Genomic DNA, 13,193 nt, shown 5'->3' on the forward strand with positions numbered 1-13,193 from the left:
CTGGAGCTTTGATCTGTTCTTTCATTGGGCCATATTTTTTTTGTCTTGATGAACCTGTTATGTGGTAAGGGGTGGAGTCTTAGGTATTTACAGGGGTGGGGCACCCCACGTCACTGCTGTGGCACCGTATGTGGGGAAGGGGTACGAGAGTGAAAGTGCCACTTGCTCGGCTCTCAGCCAATTTTCAGTCACTTCCTCCATGACCCACAAGCAAACTGGGCCCTTCTGATTCCTGGGTGGGTGGGCCTGTGTATGTTCTAGAAACCTGTGGATGTCTCCAATGAACTTTCCTGTGAAGCTGAGAGTTTCTTCCGCTGACTCAATCCCCACAGGTTTTTTTAGTCAGGCTTTGAGACTTTATTTCCCCATGCTGGAACCCTGGGTTGTGTGGTTTGTGTTGCTCCCCAGTTGTTCTTTGCAGTTTATCTGCATGCAAATGTGGACCAACCACTTGGTTTGCCAGCCGCCACCTTGCTGTGAGCCCTCTGTGCTGCAGGTATCCATCTCCACCCCTCCTACAGGTATGGATAAATATTTCTTCTTTAACTCCTTGGTTGTTGGACTCCCATACAATTCTATTTCCTGTCAGTTCTGGTTATTTTTTGTTTTTAAATTTGTTGTTGTCCTTCTTTGGGTTGTGCAAGGAAGCACGGTATATCTACCTATGTCTCCATCTTGGCTGGAAGTCTAGAACTCACATTTTAATAGCTACCTTTAGTTTCCTATATTTCTGAACAAAATTTATAAAAGTAGAAAACTAAAGGACCACTATCTTATTTTTATAAAAATTTATAGTCTGGATAAAATTATATTGAAATACTTCTAAATTCTTCTAGAAACAGTAGAATTTTTCAGTTACTATATGCATTTTTAAATCCACATTTAGTTGTATTATAGACTACCAATTTTCATAAATAGTAATTTTACAAGTAGATACATTTTATAAAAATTTAAACAGAGTTCATTTGCCCTAAAACAATAAACCAGATGGATAGAATGGATGAGTGTGGCTTTGTCAAAACTACCTCTGTGCAGAAACAGAGTTCATTCCACCTCAGGACTGGCACAGAGGCTGAGACTTCCTTTAATTGTTTCATGTTTAATTACCCTGATTTTCTCCTAATAAATTTCCATTTTTGCAGCTGGTCAAAACTCTGAGGAAAACATGTTTTCTATCAATTGACAATGTAGAAATATTTTTCTCTTCTGTTAATAGCATATTGATAACATTAATTCTCATCTGTGAATATAATTTGGTTTGGTAAGGATGCATCCTGTTTTTTGGCAGTGATCCATGTAAAAGAGTGTTTATGTCTATGTGATTTTTGAGTCCCATGACCTGGTATGCCAAACAGGAAGTCAATTTTTATCTTTACAGAAATGTTAGGTCTGCTCTTCTACTCTTCACTATTTCACAAGTTGGGTCTTTAGATCTGGATGCTCTGGTGGTCTTAAAATACATTGGAGGTTTGTTCCTCCCTCATAGTCATAGGGCTTACTCCCCACTTCATTCAGATCTCTGAATGTCCTTGCCAGGCATTCAATAATTACCTTGTCTGAAGCGTTATTACTTAGCCACTCTCTCCTCTGACCCTGCATCATCATTATCTTCAGAGCGATTATCACTTCCTGACTTTATGCTATATGTATTTTGACTTTTTTGTCTCTTCCACAAAGAGTTCAGTTCTAGTAGGACAGTAACTCTATTGATATTGCTCACATCTGTATTTCCTGTGGCTAATGTAGTTCTCTTAATAACATGTAATTAATAAATAAACCAATAGGCTCTTAATAATAACTACTCAGTGAGGAAATAAAATAATTCTAAGGGTGCTTTTTTAAAAAAAGATTTTATTCATTTATCTTTAGAGGGGAAGGGAAGGAGAGAAGGAGAGAAATATCAATGTATGGTTGCTTCTCATGTGTCCCCTACTGGGGACCTGGCCTGCAACCCAGGCATGTGCCCTGACTGGGAGTTGAACCACAACCCCTTAGCTCACAGGCCCGAGCTCAATCCACTAAACTATACCAGCTGGGGCTCCAAGGGTTCTGAGGATGAAAGTATTTTAGATATTCTATATCAAGTTAGTAAAATATATCATACTCATTTATAGTCATTCAATATTTTAAAAGTGAGTTATTATTTCATAGAGTCAAATAATACAAAAGAAAAGTGTTACAAACTTTATTTTTTAGCTTTATGTTTTAAAAATGTCATGGGTTTTTGTCATCCTCATATTAAATTCATACAAGTAATCTAATTAAAATGAAAGTACTATAAGAACATACAAGAATTACCTCCAAAAATTAAATTTTTAAATCTACTTTTAAAAAATCCAATTTTAAAAAAGTAACCTGGAGAATAAATTAAAATGTGAACATATTTGAACATATTTATGCTTTTTTCTTTTTTTACATTTGAACATAATTATTCTTTTTTTCTTTTTGTTTACATGGTATTTGAACATATTTATGCTTTTTTTCTTTTTGTTTACATGGTATAAGGAGTTGTCTTTTACTCTCTCCTTAAACTCATTCCCTTTGGTAGGATGACAAACTAAGAAAGACCCAAAATAGAAGTCAGGTTATGTGTGTGACAAACTTACTGCTGGGATTTAAGATTTTACAAACTTCAGTGGAGATAAAGGTAACATCCTGGAGTGGGTAGTGGTTTTCTACGTAAATGCATGTTTGAATGTCTGAGTGAGGCTATGGTAAGTGATGATCAGATTACAGGGAGATCACTGTGAGATGAACAGTGAGAAGAGGTAGAGGCCAAGGTCAGAGCTCTGGACTTCATGTGGTGGGAGAAAGGCCAGAGACAGCCAGGAAGAAGTCAGAGAAATACTAGCCTAAGGAGGATTTAGCCAGCTCTTGTAGGTTTTGAATGTTGGCGCCATGACAAGGGGCCAAGGCAGGTCCTCAGCAGACAGGTAACAGGGAAGCCAGGAGCTCAGTCCCACAGGCACCAGGAACCGAATTCAGGCAACAGCTTGGATGAGCTTGGAAGCAGATTCTCCCCCAGAATCTCCTGTAAGGGATGCAGTTGTGCTGACATGTTAATTTCAGTCTCAGGAGGCCTGGAGCAGAGAAACTAGTTAAACCCTCCTGTAGCCAGACTTCTCACCCACAGAAACAGATGAGTTCAAAGGAAACTCAATTCCTCTAAAAGCTGCCCTGTAATGGTAACAGTGGAAACCAGAAGACAATGGAATCATATTTTTAAAGTACTGAAACAAAAAAATTTAAAAATAGACTGAGTCTATAGTGTGCCTATCTTTCAAAGATAAAAGTGAAACACGCACATACAAAAAAAATGAAATAGAGACATTTTGAGAAAAACAAAATTGAGTGATTTTATTATTGTAAGTTAACTACCAAAGAATAAAGATCAGAAAAAAAAAATTATTCTAAGGAGAAAATTCAATGTAAAAATTTAATTCATCTAAATGTTTGTATTCTGAGTGAAATAATAAAATTTAATGGGAATAAAATAGTCAAGACAAAACTAAAGGCTATAAGAAAATAAAGCTTATGAATAAAAAGCACAAAATGAGCTGATTCAAGTGCTTTAATTATTCAGAAAAGAAATAAAGATATTAATGTATAGACTGAGATACGAATGAAACTTCCCTAACCTGAAATAGACTACAAATTAAAACAAATTCATTAACTCATCAGATATCATAATTGTTGAAGAAATATTAAAACATGACCTTTATAAGTTCTTTAAAAATTCATTTAACGAGAAAATATTTGACCATTCTCAGCATTTCTATTCAGCATCAGACTGCAGAGCCTTAATAGCACAATGAGAGAGACAAATAATAAATACGATGTAAAAACATTGGAGAGATAAAAGTGAAACTATAATTTGTTGTGGTTGATATAATTATCTACATTGTCACAAACAATATGAAGTGTACAAAAGAAAGAAGTCATTAATAGCAACAAAATACAGGAAATTAAAAAAATAACACAAATTTACAAGATTTTTGTGGAAAATGATCATTTTATTGAAGGGCATGAGAGAAAACTTAAAATGCAGTGATATCATAAATAATGTTTTCATTAATGGGCACATTCAGTGCTGAAAAGAGGTCAGTTCTCTTCAACATACATGTTTTTAATTCATAAAAATATTCTAACATGATTCTTTAAGAAATCTGGCTAGCAGATTCTAAAATACATATGAAGACCAAAGGGCCAAAAATAGTTAAGACGCTTAAAAAGAAAACCTACCTCAAGGGACCTATAGATCTTGTAACTTTTTAGAATGTTACAGTATTCAGTACAGCGTATTTTTGACTTGGGGTAGATAAGCAGACCAGTGATGAAGGATAGAAAATCCAGAAATAGATCCAGGACAAATGGAACCTTGATATATGACAAGCAACAATTGCCACTCTATGGAGAAAGGAGGTCTGTTTAGAAAACCATGCTGTTGTTCAACTGAATATCCACATGGGAAAAAAAATGAATTCCTAATTTGTACCATACAAGATGCAATAATCCTTCTCTTCCCTTGAAAGCCATAGGTTTCTTGGTGGGAGGAAGAAGGAAGTCGCTTCTATACACATTTACCATGGTAACATGGCATCACAGGCTGCATCTTCAAGTGGACCTGACCTCTGCTTTATCTGATGGACTCTGGGTCTAAGACTAGCTCAAGTGTAAAAACCAAGAGAAGGATCATGATTTTTGAATGGCAGATGTCAGCTGAGAAATTCAACTATTAAACTATGAGAAATAATAAGAGTAGTAATGTTACTGAGTAAAATACCAACAATAGTAAAAATAAGTGGTTTTCTGATAAATCATAAATAACCAATAGAAAGTATAATAAAATATAGTCAACTTAATGAGAAAACTATAAAATACTTAAGGATACACTTAAAAAGGAAGAGGAGGAGGAGGAGAAAAGAAAAGAAAGGAAGAAAACCAAGCTTATAAATAGAGAACAGACTGGTAGTTTACCAGAAGTGGGATATAGAAGGTACACAAAATGGTGATGTGTATCGAAATGTATAGCTCTTCAGTAGTAAAATAAATAAATCATGGGGATGTAATGTACAACATAATGACTATAGTTAATAATACTGCATTGCACACTTGAAAGTTACTAAGAGTAGACCTAGAATGTTCTCATCACAAGAAAGAGAAATTTGTAACTATGTAGAGTAATGAATGTTAGCTAGACTTACTGTGGTTGTCATTGCACAATATATACAAATATCAAATTACCATATCACACCCATAAAACTACCATCATGTTATATGTCGATCATACCATAAAAGAAAAAGAAGAAGGAGGAGGAGGGGGAGGAGCAGGAGGGGGGATGATGGAACCCAGGGAAAGGGCCCGGGTGCCTGGCAGTTAGGGGCACAGTACTTCCTGGACTGCCTACCAGCATTTTTATTGGAACAACACACTTACATCTGTTCATGCCTATTACATTGAGAACCAGCCCGGCGGGGTTCAGTGGGGTCTGAAGGATTCCATGCTGCTGAAAAGTCAGTGATCTGTCACTAATTTCATCTCACCCATAAGAATAGTTCACTTTGGTTGACATGATCACAGTTTATAATAAAGGTCCCGCAGCCTGGACATATTTTAATAACAATTTAGTGTGGCATGACTTGCTGTTATTGCAAGAATACAGGCTCCTACAGTGGTCAGTGTTCATTCTCAAGTACCCCTGAAATTACTCATTCAAAACTGATTCTAAAACCTTTTAGGATTTATGGCATATATTTGTCTTAAATTTTAGGAACCAGTTTCATTCCCTTTAACAATAAAACTTTCCTATTCTCCATGGTTTTTCTATAAACCCACATTTGATAAATTGATATTCCAATTCTCATTATGCTAAAGTCCAAATTGCGCATACCAGAAGGTATTACTCACCTAGAACAATTACGTATTAATTTACATTCTGTCTGGTCACCAAGGACTTCAGTTCTTTCTTTCCGATCTAACGCTCTTTATTCTTAAGTAGAAAGAAAGAAGTGAAGAGAAACTCAGAGAGTTCTATGCATTGGGTTTCTTCACTATGCCATTGGCTTTTATTTCATAATAAACCATTTGTTGCTGATGGCAACAGATTTTAATATGTTTTTAATATGTTTTAACAAATCTAAGGAGTGTCAATGTAAGAAAATTTCAAACCTGTAAAATATTTTTATAAGAATTTTTTCAGCCAAAATTGATAACAATTGCCAGAAAATGATCTCAAATTCTTTGGAGAAAGATGGTTTTGCAGTTTCTTTTATGCATTTGAAGTGAAGGAGGGAACTTTAGGAAGATCATGTGAAGGCAGGAGAAAAGAAGGTGAGGATTGGATTACGGAATAGTTTAGAATAGATGCTATCTTGAGCGTGGTCCCAAATTCCAGTGATATTACTTCTGATATTTTAAAGGTGTGTTAAGTTATATGCACCAAACAAGGGAAAGGGCTTGTTCAAAGCAAAAATAAAACTTCTAATGAGAAAGTTATATGCCTGGAGTGTGACTGCCCAGCATGACCTGCCCCTTGCAGAATTGATGATCAGATCATCGTGGGGTCACTTTATGTCAAACCCCCTTTTCATCCACAGGAGGAGAGACTAGAATGGAGAGGAAGGATAAGGACTGTAGATGGGAGGGAGGGAAGGCGTGGAGGTGATTATAGAGCTCTGTGATTTAGGCTTTTCTTCTCAAGGAAGCACCTCCTGGGCCGCCCCTCCTGCCCAGGGCCAGGTTTCATTTGGCCACAAAACACTCCAAGGTCTCAACTCCCACTGGAACTCAGGGCCAGTTCACCTGACCAAATTCCTTCTGTTCTTGTCGGCCACAACAAGGAAGTTGTTGAAAATAGAATCAGGAAGCCCATTCCACCTCTCAAATATTTGCAGTACTGAAGAGTACTCTACAGAGTGAGGGCGGTAAACATTCGCTTTTCTTTTCCCTTTCCATAATTTCCCCCAGGCCCAAGGCTTCAGTCTAGACTTTCTAGTCAACATTCTGGCCAGAAAAGAGTCACATTGTGACTTTGGCCAAGTCATTTAGCCACAACGAGCTTTTTTCTAACCTGTAAAATTAGAGCCAACAATTCGACTTAAAGCCAGTGTATCTAAACTCTGTTTTCCTTAAAAGCTTATCTTACATGGTAATCAGTTGTCCAATGCCAACTGCATTGTGCAGTATAACACCCCTTTGAGAAAGCATGAGAGCTTCGTTCTTAACTATCACATCATTTCTAAGATGATGGATTACAATTGCGTTTGCAATTGCATTTGTCATGTGTTGCAGGCATTTTACTGCTGTGTTTGCCCATTGATTTGCTATCATTCCTTTCACATGTGTCTCTATCATTCCCTCCCTAAACTCTGACATCTTCGTGTGTAAAAGAGGTGATGATAACACTCACCCTACAGAACTGAGACGTGATTCAGTGAGAGGACTCCGGTGAAGCACATACTGAGATCAGTAGATGGTAACTGTAAACAGTGCCTGACTTTACAAAACCCTATTATTAATGTCTAATAAAATGAGTTGGATTACAAAATTCCTTAAGAGCTATGCCGGCCATCATTTTAGCTAACTTTATGGTGATTATTTCCTAATTACAGTGAATTTTTATGGGATTCCTTTTTTCTTTTAATGTCAGGCCACTAATCTGAGAAAATAATATATAAAGTTAAGATAAAATAGTGGTAGTGGACTTTAATAAGGACTAAAATGGATTTACTAAATATCTAAATACATATTCTAGCAGAAATCATATTTTGATAAAATAACTAAAGATTAAATGGCTAGTAGAAACAAAAAATGGAAGCAGAACAATGGTAGAAAATATTTTTCAGTGAATATAAATCTTGAACATAATTTTTTTTCTTACAGTGTAACAGTGGCATGATTTTGTAATTTTGAATAATTTAAAATAATTTTGCCTTGAAGAAATGTAGTTCAACAATAAAAAAGGAGATGGCTTGTACTTTTCTATTAGTGGGAAAATATAATAGACTGGCAAAACATGGAAACTGTGGCTGACCAGCTCCAATAAATTGTCCAAATACAAAATAATCTGAGTAGTATCCTCTATCAAATGTACTTTTTGGTTATAAATCAAGTGCTAGGTTTTAAAATAGTATTATTCATTGAGATAAATATAATACTCTAAATAGCTAATTTTTTTCTTCTGACTTTTTTTTTCTGTTGGCTTCTTTTCCTATTTTCTACAGGTCATTGAAATTTTGAAAATACACAGCAAGGTAGCACTGGAGTAGTTGTTTTTAAGTTTTGTTAAAGACTCATTTCCTCTTACTTGGTTCACACCCTAAGAGAAGAATTCCAAGGGAGGAGACAGTAGAAAAATGTCCTTGAAAATCTATGTATAATCAGTGGAATTGTATTCTACTGGGAAGGATTATTTTTTATCACAGTTAGTGGGTAAACATGTGCCTATCTATCCAAAGTTCTCAATGACACTTTCATCTTGTAACTGTGATTGTGTTACACACTTGAAAGAACAAACTTTTTCTTGAAACAGCTCTGGTTTGTTTATTATTATAACCTGAATCAGCTCTTATTAAAACAATTTTAGATGTATCATATATAGGCAAAAGACATACTCCTCAAGAGATAATGATAAGTCCTTTTTATTTAAAAAATGGGAGTTTATAATTAAAGGAACCTTTAGAAAATGATTTTTGGTAAAATGGTGATATGTTTTATAATATTAAAAGATCAAATGATAAATATTTTTAAACCAAGGTAGATATATGAATTATGTGGGTCCATATTATACCTTTACATAATTTTAAGTTTTTATTAATTCCAGACAGATTTCATTCTGTTTTAGTTTGTTAAACAAACATGTTTTGGAAAGAACACCTTTTTAAAAATATTCATGAATAACAGTTTACCTGCTATGCAGTAAATATTTAGGTACATAAGTTATTAACAGGAATAACACTCCATGGTGTAGAAGTTGTAACTTCAGTCTCTTTGCACCTTAAATACTAAACGCATGAGTACAAAGCATACAGAGAGCAAGAAATGATGCTAAGGAGTAAAACAAAGCTGTGAAACCTTTACATTACACATTGAAGCTAATTAAGTCTCAATTAGAGAACAAGTGTTAAGTTTTTAGCGCTCTTTGACAAGAAGCAAAGGAAGAGCCAGAATATGTTGTGATATCATAATATTTTTCTTAGAAACTAACAATTACAAGTCATTTCCACTAACCGCACTGCCATGGTTACACTCAAAGGTGCAGTAATTTCTTTTGCTCTTCTCACAGTGATTTTAAAGTAGTGGATAGAACCAAAGACCTAAAAGTAGGCAAGTGATGACATAAAGCTGGGTGAAAAGGAAACAATTGCAAAACCCCCCAAAACTTATATACTGCATAGCCTCACTATCCTATATCATAGCCACATTTGGTTGTTTCACATTACATTTATATTGATTGAGATTAAATTAAAGTAGAAATTCAGCATATCAGTCATACTAGCCACATTTGATGTGCTCAAGGTAAATGCAGCCGCACAGGGCACCACAGGTGTGGACCGATGTCACCCCAGGGGCTTTCCTGAGTAGTGCTGTCCTCCACTCACAGGGTTTGGAAAAGCAACCGGGAAAATCTCGATTATTTTCAAATGGCTTGGGGAGTATTCATATTTCATTAAGAAATGACAAGGTAAGAGAAATATGCTTCCATATAGTATTAAAAAGTTGCATCATCTTATGAGGAACATGCCATTAGCCTCAGATAATGATGGGTTCCACTCTGTGGAGTGAACGTGGACATATCACTTTTAGTTCCTGAGTCTTTGTCCTTTTATTTGCAAAACAAGATAACATAACACTTACCTCAGAATACTTTACATATATAAATAAATTTATATATTTATAAATATTAGAAATAATATATGAAAAGTGCTTCCTAGAGTGCCTGGCACATAGTAGATGCTCAGGAATGATAGTTATTGTTTTTCCTAATTAACAGTTCAGAGGAGAGTAAAGCCATTAATGGCCATATATAAAATCATCCTTTTTAAAAATATATATATTTTATTGATTATGCCATTACAGTTGTTCTATTCCCCTCTGAACATCCCTCCCCCACCTTTAGTTTATGACCACGTGTCTCAAGTTCTTTAGATTCTATATTTCCCCTACTATTCTTGCCCTCCCCCTATCTATTTTCTACCTACCATCTATGTTACTTATTTTCTGTACCTTCTCCCCCCTTCTCCTTCTCCCACTCCCCTGTTGCTAACCCTCCATGTGACCTTCATTTCTGTGGTTCTGCTCCTGATCTAGCTGTCCTCTTAGTTTGCTTATATTTTAGGTGTGGTTGTTAATAACTGTGAGTTTGCTGTCCTTTCCTGTACATCTTTTTTATCTTCTTTTTCTTAGATAAGTCCCTTTAACATTTCATATAACAAGGGCTTGGTGATGATGAACTCCTTGAATTTGATCTCATCTAAAGTCATCCTTTTAAATAAAGTATGAGTCTTTATTTGCTAGAAAAAAAATCTTATAACGCCTCAGTTCTTTTCAGAAGCGTCACACTGAAAATGTCTGGGACCGTAGTGATCCTTGGACTGGAAGGAAGTGAGCAAGTCGGGACAGGAAAATGTACACCCGCAGAGGGACCAGGGAGTCAGGAAGAGGATAATGAGTAAAACTGGTACGGAGGGGAAAGGGAAAGCTGATAAAAGAAGACGGGAGCAAATGCAGGAGGTGAGGATAGAAAAAAAAAGCCTATGTCAGATGAAGTTCCTCTTCATTTCTACACATCTGGAAATATACCAGAAAGAAGTGTGAAACATAATGACATAATCAAACTGGAAAGGAAAAAATATTTCTCACTACGAGACGGCGAGGAGACAGCTTTTCCATTACACTCATTTTCCTGTGCAAGAGAGGCGTCTATGTCCAAAAGGTTCAAGAGCAAAAAGATAGCAACTACTAACAAGCCTCTGTTCCTGGTCTGCTCTACAACTGAAGCCACTCTCAAGTGATGGGCCACTGTAGTGCGATGTCAAAAAATGCACGGGGGAGACGAGATGGTATTTCACCCCTCCAAAATCAGCACGTGATGTTGATGGTAAGTGCTGGGCTCTGACAACCCCAATTTGACATCTCTTGGATTAGTCATCAGAAAGAGGCGGCCCAGGAAAGACACATGGCCCAGTTCCCAGGGGAGCATACATGAAAAATAACACATTCCCTGTCACTGTGGCCAAGCCTCCCATAAGAGAGAATAAACGAGTCAAAAGATAAAATTTCAGAGCTAGGGAGGGATCTTAGGCATTTTCTGTATATCCCATGGGGAAAACATCACTTGTCTGAAATTCATCTGGATGTGGGAAGAGATAGGATGCTTGGGAAAGGAGTCAAATCACCCTGTTTATAGAAGACTAGAGCGTTGCCATTCCCAGATATAGTAGGAATATGGCGGATGAAACAAGAAATAAGGTGAAGAAAGAACTTAGCAAGTTGTGATATATCCCAGAGGCTTCATACTCAGGAATCAATTTCTAGTTGATCCTGAAAAATAAAGTCAAGACTATAAAAAAACAAAACAAAACAGTAGGAAACCTGATTGACATCACTCAACACGTGTGTACTGAGTGCCCATATTGTGCCAAAAATAGTGTTAGGTATTGGGGATGCAAACATAAACAAAACCATCACAAGTCCAGACCTTGATGTGTAAAGTTAGGTAATTGTATTTGTCACGATCTACACTGTTAATTTAAAAAACACATACATCTGTACTACTAAAGGCATTACTTTAGAAAAGTCAGCCCCATTAAGAGTCTATTGTGAAACCTATTCCCACCTGATTAAGTACTGCAAGAGGCTGGTGAAACTCACCAGAAGATGGCAACACACAGCTCCCTGTCTCCGCCATGACCGCAGGTAGTTAGCCTATAACACTTCTACCACGGCTGCAAAAGCACTTTTCAGTTTAGTGATTTGCATTAGGTGTGCTATGTATATTTTGATTCCCACCCAGCATAGACATTGTCAGATTTATAGGTAGCTTTTGAAAAAACGTCACTGTTATAAAAACCTTGACATGAAAGACCAGAAGACAGTTTCTTTGTGTCCTTGCCTCTCTATAACCTTTTGCTTTTTTTTAATAAATTTTATTTTATTTTATTTATTTGTCTTTAGAGGGGAAGGGAGGGAGAGAGGGAGAAAAATATCAATGTATGGTTGTCTCTCGTGGGTCCCCGGCTGGGAACTGGCCCACAACACAGACATGTGTCCTAACTAGGAATCGAACCACAGTCCTCTGGTTCGCAGGCCCACGCTCAATCCACTGAGCTACACCAGCCAGGTCTACAACCTTTTTGTAATTTCAATAATGTACGTAGCAAGATTCGTGAACATTAAATTAAGTTATCCTATCAAAATTAATTGTCTTTTACATTTGAATTATTAGCTTTAAGAAGTATTTATTGTATTATAAAATTTTTCAAGTATGTTTTAATTTTTCTAAAAGAAAATTAAAGTTTTAACCTTCATTAGTGCTTCAAAATAGGTTTTCCTCTCTAAATTCAAGATAAAATATTTCAGTTACTAGCTCTATTTTTTCTTTTTTTTTAGATTTTATTTATTTATCTTTAGAGAGGAAGAGAAGGTGAGAAGGAGAGAAATATCAATGTATGGTTGCCTCTTGTGGGTCCCCTGCTGGGAACTGGCCTGCAACCCAGGCATGTGCCTTGACTGGAAATGGAACCGCGATACTCTGGTTCGCAGGCCCGCGCTCAATCCATTGAGCTACAGCAGCCAGGGCAATTTTTAATAGAACCAACTAAACGTTAAAATGCCTACTTTTAATTCAACAGGTTTTATTCAATGTGAGTACAGCACTAATAATTTAAAATCATGAATGTCAGCCACATTTTATAAAAAGGTGGAAGCAACTTGCCACCTTTTCAAGCAGAATAATAAACCTAGAAACCCAAAAGTAGTTGAAAAAATAAGTAACTACATTAAATTCCAACTGATCCTGTGGTTGTTAAACCCCTGAAAAAAGCAAAGACTCTAAAAGTTGCCTCTTTCTGGGCCTGAAGAATACATTACAGATCTCTACAGTTATAGGTCAAAGAGACTGTCCAAAATAAATAGAAACATGTTAGAATAGAAATCTCTTTTTTAAAATATTTTATTTATTTAGAGAGAGGAG

Source organism: Artibeus jamaicensis, unplaced genomic scaffold, assembly GCF_021234435.1.
Source record: "Artibeus jamaicensis isolate MK-2021 breed Jamaican fruit bat unplaced genomic scaffold, CSHL_Jam_final contig_497, whole genome shotgun sequence".
Lineage (NCBI taxonomy): Eukaryota > Metazoa > Chordata > Mammalia > Chiroptera > Phyllostomidae > Artibeus > Artibeus jamaicensis.